Raw genomic sequence first — 6,940 nt, 5'->3', positions numbered from 1 at the left:
TTTTTGATTTTGTCATCTTCACGAGTCAGTATCATTTTTCTGGTTGCACACATTTTTATAAAACCTTGGAGCACATGTTGACCCTTTGCATATGGGCCCTAACAGGTTAACTGTCTCTTTGACAGCAATCGTGACGTTGGCAATCGTGACGACTTCTCAGGGTCGTTTAGGATTGGCATTGGTGGTGATAGACTATTTGAACTGGAAGTGCTCTTAAAGCCCATCAAATTCAATCCCCCAATTTCCTAGTAAAGAAACTTGAGGCCCAGGGAGAGGCAGCGACTTGCTGTGTCATTGTTGCCATCTTCATCACCACCACCACCGTCTACCATTTATCTAACACTTTCCAAGTGTACGCATCTGAGGCTACAGAGAAGAATAAGATGAGGTCTCACTCTCAAGGAGTTTGCAGCCTGTTGAGATGATTGGTCTTGCAGGGAGTTAGCAGCCGAGCTCCGAATAAAGCCCAGGTCTCTCTCTGGATTCCCAGGGCAGTGCTTATCCCATTCTACTGGGGCCTCTTCTATCACCACGGTCACATGGAGGTGGGTGATCTTACACGGTAGGGCAATTAGCATGGTAGATCCTTATAGGTGAATTGATTAGATCCTTGACAGCCTTGGTGATCTTGGCTCAATGCTGAGTATAGGTGTTGAGGTGTGACCTGGGCTGAGGGCCAGAAAAGATGAGGCATAAAAATGCCTAGGGAAGGATTTCATAGGCTCGGCTCAGATCAGGTGTCCACTTTTGGGCTAATTATCTACGGCCACCAAGTCACTAAGAGCATGGGAATTCCTGCTAAAATCAAGGGGTTGGAGTTGGCGGAGCCATTCTCAAAAGGAAGGGTGCTTTCCCAGAAGAAAGAGGAAGAGGCAGACAAGCAAAGCCAGAAGCCATCCCCCTCCCCTGCAGAAGCCCGTTCAAAAAGACACCGAAGACATTTAAAGAGGAGAGAGGTTCTGCCCCATCAGGGATCAGCGATGCCATACTAGACATGGCATTTCAGATGGAGAGTGAAGGGGGATACGTTTGCAGAGGCCCAGAAGCAAGAAAGCAAAAGGCAAAGCCACACATAGAAGGTAGTTAAGTTTGTCTGGAAACTAAACTGGATGCAGGAAAGGGAACGGTGAGTAGGAGGCAATGTTGCAAAGTTAGAAAGGGGCTAAATCCTTGAGAACTGGATGCCAGAATTTGGGCTGTAAGTTGTAACCATTGAGAGATAGGGTTTGCCAGATAAAATACAAGATGCCCAGTTAAATTTGAATTTCAGATAAACAGCAAATAATATTTGCATGGATATACTTATACTAAAAAAGTATTAATTGGGCATCTGAAATTCAAATTTAACTGGGCATGCTGCATTTTTATTTGCTAAGTCTGGCGATCATAACTCGGGAGTCAATGAAGGGTTTCGAACCAAGACACGCATGAAGCGGTTGATTCAGCCCAAACTCCAGCACCTCTTACGTCTGGGGCCCAGAATCCGGGGCAATGAAAACCGATGCCCATTACAATGAGTCAGGCTTTGCCAGCTATCAGGTTTCCTCGGGTTCTCTGATTCTCCATTGTGGAGCGGGAGTGTTAAGTGCACTCTTTTAATGTCTTAATGCTCTCAGCCCTGGAACATCCATCCTTTGTTACTGTGGTAACTCAAATGCAGCCATAGAATTCAATTAACCAGATGCCCCATTCCCTTGAGGATGACTCAGGAGTCAGAATCCCTGGGCTTGCTGACATCACGCATGATTTATTCCCTCAGTGAGCCTGGATAGAAACACAGGCAGAGATTAACAAAAAGGAATCATGCATTTGCAAACGCGTCACCTGCTCTTCTGCCCCCGATCCTTCCTCCGTGTCCGAGTGGTCACAGGGCTGGTCCACACGGCCCTGGGCTTCCTGGACAGCGGTGAAGAAGGAGCTCATCCGCCTGCACAGCTAGGCCCCTGGGGGAGCTGTTACGAGCACCCAGGAGCCAACTCTCTCAGCAATTTTCACTTACAGCAGCACCAAGTCAGCTGGGAAAACACGTCCTCTTCAAGAAGTAATTCAGATGACCCGATCCCAACTTCTGGCTTCTCTCTTCTCGGCCCTTCACACCCTCCCCATCACAGTAAGACTTAAAAAAACCCAACCAAGAGAGAGATGGAGTTTGGGATCTTGCTCCAACAATCCTAGAAGGTGCCAGAAGCAGCCAGAAACTTCTTCCTCCAAGAGGCCTCCACTTTGACTGCAGCCTCAATGACTCCTTCCTCAGAACTCCTGGTGAAGCAGGTGGGCAGCTACCCACCCTGGGCCGAGGTCCCCCAGCCCCACGTGCTCTGGTTCCTTGTACAACCATGCCTCTCGCCACACCCACAGCCACAGCACCCTGCCCACGGGGCTCCATGCTCCCGTGTGCGCCCTTCTTTCAGCCTGGGTCCACCTGCCCTCACTGACCTTCAGATCTCAGCCCACACCCAGCTCCTCCAAAACGGGGCTACCCCTTCTCCTCCCCACAGAAGGCTGTGCCCACTCTGTCACTCTCAAAACGTTGTACCCAACCTGTCTGTTTGCATTCCTGTCCTAACTGTGGGGCTGCTCAAGGTCAGCATGTGTGACCTTCATCTCTGTTCTTTCAGGGTCTAACATGGTGCCAGGTCCAGAACCGGTGCTCAGCACCAATTTCAAACTGGTTTTTAAAATAATTCCAACATTGCAGAAGGGTCTAAAGCAAAAACTAAGTAATGCTCTCTGTCACTTCTCAGTCCTACTCCTCAGAGGCCTTTCCGGGTATTTACGGTGTGAAGGAGCACAGTCTGTGAGCGGATGCGTATACCGCCGGTCATGTGATGCACTCTGTCCCTGGCTTTGCTTCTCACGCTTCACTGATGTATCTTAGACAACTTTCCACGTCAGTGTGTATAGATCCACCTCAGTCTTTCTATCGGCAGCATAACATACCATGATGTAAGTGTAGAAAAATGTATTTACACAATCCTGTGTTCATGAATATTTAAGTTGATTTTTTCCTTGATATTTAAAAGAATGCAGCATGAATAGTCTTCCTTTTAATATGCACTTTTCTGCTCTTGTGCAGGGATAGTTATAGGATAAATTTCTAGAAATGAAACTGCTAGGACATAGAAAAAGTATTTGGAAACTGTCAAATGCTCTCCAAAAAGATGGCAACATATTAAATTCCTAGGTACAGTGTGTAAGTGTCTTTTTCTAGAAACTCTTACCATCATGACATACAATATAATCAACCCTTGTGATTTTTATCAGTCTGGAAAATATAATTCACTGTTCTGACTGGCACTAATTTAATTATGAGTAAAGTTGTATTTTTTTGTAGTTTGATTATTTTAATTTCTTTTGTAATGAACTGCTTAGTTACAATGTCCTCTGCCCATTTTCATATTTGTTTATTTTTCAATTGATTTGTAGAAGTCTTCTATTGATTTGTAGAAGTCTTTTATATTTTAAGGAAATTAGTCTGTTTTCATATATATTATAAAATTTCCTCAGTTTGTTGTTTAATTTTATTTATTTCTTCTTTCTTCCTTCCTTTTTTTGAGATCTCTTACTATTGTATTTTATTCCTTTCTTCCTTTATTGTTTATCTTTGCCACACAAATTTTTAAATACAGTAGTCAGATCTACTCATCTATTCCAGCTTCTGAGAATAGATGCTTCTTAAAAAGAAGTGAATAAGGGACTTCCCTGGAGGTCCAGTGGTTGAGACTCTGGGTTTCCATGCAGGGGGCGTGGGTTCGAGCCCTGGTTGGGGAGCTAAGATCCTACATGCCGTGCGGCACGGCCGAAAAACACAAAAAAGTGAATAAATGAAAGAATAAACAAACACCCGTGGCACTCATTATTTGTACCCTCCGCATACAGCGAGGGTCCTGAGAAGGAAGAAGAAGCCAGCCTAGGCCTTAGGGCCAGTCTGGGTCAGAGGCTGGGAGAGTCTGGGGAGCTGTGGCCCAGCATGTGGGGACTGGGATGTCACAGGGCAGACACATGATGGACCTTCACTGACACCTCCTTCTGGCCTTCCTTACAGCCCCTGGGCTCAGGGCTGGGAACAGGGAAGGACGCTGCGTTGCTGCCTTCATGGCCACACTGGAGATGCTGAGGCCAGGGCAGCACTCGGAGAGTCTGGCCAGCCCTGCCTGCCCACCTGCAGGACGGGCTGCCCGCCAAGCTCTCTGGTTTCCTGCGTCAGGTTCTTTCCTGGTGACTTTCCTCCTGTTCTGGTTCCCTCTAGACACTCGTCTTTCCACCTCTACGGGGGCTCTTCTGTGTCCCCACCCCAGACTTGCGCCGAGAGCCCCAGCGCCTGCCAGCGTCGCCCTGCTCCTGCCTGCCAGCCTCCGGCCTCTTCCCCCCAAAGTGGCACGTCTACGACAAGACCCCAGTGAGACTCTCCCCACGTTATGTTAGTGCATATTCTTCATAAGTTAATGGCTGTCTGCCATGCGCCAGACTCTGCTTGATGCTGTCCACACAGTACCTCCTTTACATTCACCAACAGAGCCTGAGAGAATTGTATCCTCATTTACCAATCAGGAAGCTGAGAGTCAGGGAGATGAGGTCAGTTGTCTGGGATCTCACCATCTCGGAGGGGTGGGGTCAGGACCTCGACCCAGTCTCTCTCTGCACCTGGGGCCTCTGAGGCCCCTTCAGGCATCAGGCTCCACCTGTAGAGCAAATTTCCTCCCAGGGCCTCCCATGGCTCCACCCCCAGGGAGGTAGTTCAGTCCAGCCTTTCCCCACCAACCCCTGAGCCACCTGCTGCCATCCGGAGGTCAGAGGTCGAGGTGGGAGAGTCACTTTGCCTCTGTCCCTACAGATTCTGCAAATGTTTTAAACAACAAGAGGGAAAAAGCATCCAGTTCTCTCCCTATGGCTCCCTTCCTCTCCAAAGTGAGAAAAGCCAGGCTGTTTGTAAACCTTGAAAGAGAAAGTGCTGCATCCCTCTGGCCTCTTAGAGGCCCTCCAGGCAGGATCACACTACCGGGGGACCAGCTCTGCATCTGCCACCCAACCCCCGGGCCACCTCATCCTCCTGAAGGAACAAATGTGGGGAGATTTCCTGGGAAAGAGCTGCTGTAGCAGAGAATCGGGCTGGTTTGCCTCCTGAGGCCTGCCAGACTCAAGGCTTGAAGGGAGGAGGTGTTAAGCTGAGATAATGAGCTCTTCCCCCCCTTTCATCTTAAAAAATTGTTTAGTCATGGAAAGAAGCAACATGTGAATACGTTACTATAATAGATTCAAATACAGGCATATCAATGAAAGCTTGAAGCTTCCCAGAAGATATGACTAACAGTATGGTATGTGTCATACATCTATAACTAATTACTATTTATCATTTACTAATTTCAAATTATAATTACAAACAGTATGGTATATGTGTCATATAGACCACGTATATATTTTTTAATATAATGCAATAATGCTGTAGTATATAAAATACTATTATCCCATGACTTTTTAAATTTTAACATATTAAATTTGACTTGGAAAAAATTCCATGTGAGAATATACAGTTCTACTTCATTGTTTCTATGTTGTTAATGGCATATTTTACAGTAGGATTAACCATCATTTTAAAAAATCTCAGATCAGTGGTTCTCAAATTGTGGTCCTTGAATCTCTAGGGAAATCTGAAACCCTTCAGGGAGTCCTTGAAATCAAAAGTCTTGTCATACAAATACTAAGATGTTCTGCCTTTTTCTCTGTGCTGACAGTTGCTCTGAGGATGCAAAAGCAGTGCTGAGTGATCTGCGGGTGCCTTAGCACAGATCAAAGCAGACAGAGACCCCGAACTCTTCTAGTGGCCATTGTTCACCACCTTGCACTCACAGTGGAAAAGAGAAACCAGTTGCACTTAAGAATGTCCCTGAAGGGGCGGTAGAAATTATTCATTTTTTAAAATCTCAACCTTTAAAGACACGGCCTTTCAGCATTCTGTGGGAAGAACTGGGAAATAATCGTAAGGCACTTTTATGCATACTGAAACGCGGTGGTTGTCCGGAGAAAGGCACTTGTGTGATGGAGCTGCGAGCTGAATGGGCTGCCTTTTCCATGGAACATCATTTTTACTTGAAAAGAACAAGTGATAGGCAAGGGATGATTGATTATTCTGACTTGGATGTTTGGCAAACATTTCCACAAAAATGAACAAAGTGGCCTGTCACTTCAAGGAAAGCAACTGACAGTATTTGTTGCCAATGAGAAGATTCAAGTTTTCCAGTGAAATTAGAATTTGGAAAATTTGTATCTGCCACCTTAAGCTGATCGCCTCCTAGCACTTAAAGACTGACGAGATGTGGTTAAAGATTAACATGGGTTTTTTTTTTTAAATATTATATGATGAAATGTGTCAACATTTGGAAGTTCTGTATAACTCAACAAACCAATATCTTCCAAACAACAAAGGCATTGTTACAGAATCACGCATAGATAAAAGATCCATTCAAAGTACAAGACAGAATAATGGATTTTGATGTAACAGAGTAGAAAAAGTGTATCGATATGGATTCAGATTCCACGTTGCAACTATCTTTAAGAAACTACCGCTTGTTGAGAATTGACGTAATGTTGAAGAAGAATGTCCACAGTTACCTGGAAAAGACCATTAAAATCTTCCTCTTTTCAAACTATGTATCTGTGAGGCCAGCTATTCTTTAAATACTTCAACCAAACAATATATCACAATTGACTGAACGCAAAATGGTGTAAAACTCCAGCTATAAATATAAAACAGTGTCACTCTTCTCAGTAAATTTTTTTTGTTTGAAATACACAATTATTTTTCATTAAAAACATATTTACCTTCACAGTAATGGGTAACTATTACTTAAAATTCATTAAGAGATATTTTAAAACTTTATCAGTTTTAATTTCCAATTGAATTAATATTGATAAATACAACCTCCATAATTTAAAGCTCTAT

The sequence above is a fragment of the Lagenorhynchus albirostris genome, chromosome 13 (assembly GCF_949774975.1).
Source record: "Lagenorhynchus albirostris chromosome 13, mLagAlb1.1, whole genome shotgun sequence".
NCBI classification, from domain to species: domain Eukaryota; kingdom Metazoa; phylum Chordata; class Mammalia; order Artiodactyla; family Delphinidae; genus Lagenorhynchus; species Lagenorhynchus albirostris.
The sequence above is the reverse complement of the archived record's forward strand: the minus strand, read 5'-3'. Positions refer to the sequence as shown.